Source organism: Marmota flaviventris, chromosome 6 (genome assembly GCF_047511675.1).
Source record: "Marmota flaviventris isolate mMarFla1 chromosome 6, mMarFla1.hap1, whole genome shotgun sequence".
Lineage (NCBI taxonomy): Eukaryota > Metazoa > Chordata > Mammalia > Rodentia > Sciuridae > Marmota > Marmota flaviventris.
The window spans coordinates 128,612,569-128,614,168 of NC_092503.1; the positions used below are offsets into that span (position 1 = coordinate 128,612,569).

The following is a 1,600-nucleotide window of genomic DNA, read 5'->3' on the forward strand; positions in this document are numbered from 1 at the left end:
CAGTACTCAGGAACCTTTGGGTTTTCCAATTCACAGATGGCAGGTGCCATTTGAAAATTTCCAGGCCTCTCCTTCCTTCTTTCAAATATCTGTAGAGCAGGACTTTTCCTTATGTCAATGGGTTCTCAGAGGAAAGGCCTTTTGACAGCTTTTGCGGGGTCCTCCAACTTTTCTCACCACCTTGCATCTGCCCTTGCCTTGTTAATTCTGGCAAAAAAAAAAAAAAAAAAAAAAAAAGAGGGGGGGGAGGGGGAATTGTCACATTACTTAAAGTTGATGGAGTTTTGATGTTGTTAAAAAAATGCTTTGGGGCTAGGGTTGTGGCTCAATGGTAGAGCGCTCACCTAGCACACATGAGGCACTTGGGTTTAATCCTCAGCACCATTTTATTTATAAAAATAAAATAAAGGTATTATGTCCACCTACAACTAAAAAATAAATATTTTTAAAAAATGTTTTGTGGATATAATCCTCAAATGAGGATAAAGATGGAGTGTGGAATCAGAACTAAGGAAGATGATCTTAGTATGTGGGATTCCTGGATCAGCTGTGAGAGTCAGCTGGAAAATGAATGTTGGCTCTCCATCTGATGCAATGCTGTGTAAAGCTCAATTTGCCAGCTGGATTAAAGTTGGAGGCTACTTCTGGACTAAGGAGCACTTCATTCTGAACCAGTATTGCCATGACATGTGTTGGAGACCTGAGATTTTTCTGGATCTTTGCCTGATAGAGACAAGGTACTTTCATATGGTTGCTGGTAAGTGGACCTAGAAGCAAGTTAAGGTGTGAGAAGGTCCTAGAATCAGAAATGTGCTATTTAAACTACAAGGCAGTTATTCTTCTGATGAACTCACCAGACAGTATATAATAGTAATGACATTTTAAGAAAGATTGGAATTGCCTATCAATTAGGGGGTATAGCTCAGTGGTAGAGCATGTGCTTCGCATGTACAAGGTCCCTGGTTCAATTCCTGGTACCTCCAAGAAGTATTTTTATCAGCCACTTTCCTCTCATTCCCTTTCCTGTATTTCCCTTAGTCACAAGAAAAGGAAGTCTAGTGGTTTAGATTTAGCACTCTCTCATTTCTACTCCTTGAGGATTAGAGCACATCCTAGGGCAGGGCATCAGCAAAAGAGGGTAGAGGACAAAGTAGGAATCATCCCCACCAGGATCTATGACTTCTTAAGCAAGAGCCTGAATAACCACTACCCTATTCAAATTTGGTTTTATTTAGCATGTCATGGAGGAGTGTATAAAAAGAGGAAGACGAAAAGAAATAGCTCATGGAAATTTTCTCTTAGTTTTCTGAGCAATGTGGACTTCCTTTTTGGCTATAGAGAAGGCGTCTGAAGTGAAAATAGCATAAAGACTGAAAAGAATCCACAAGAATTGGGTGAATAAGGAGTCACTGATATGTATTTCTGAAAAACAAAATAATAGCTTGCCCTTCAACTGATTTTGGACTCTGAGATTCTTTGTTTTTGTTTTAGGAATCTTCCTGGCCTGTCAGCATTCTCCAAGGCTGTCCCACAGCCCACTCTGATAGGTTTTTCATTCCATCACCAAGGAAATTATCTGGACTGGGGCATTTTCTTAGGT

At 40.1% G+C, this 1,600-nt stretch overlaps 1 non-coding gene across 1 annotated transcript; it reads left to right on the forward strand.

The window, feature by feature from the left end:
* The first annotated feature begins 911 nt into the window (after positions 1–911).
* Trnaa-cgc (transfer RNA alanine (anticodon CGC)) lies at positions 912–983 on the forward strand. Its single transcript has one exon. It is a non-coding gene; the product is annotated as a tRNA-Ala (tRNA).
* The last annotated feature ends 617 nt before the right edge of the window (positions 984–1,600 follow it).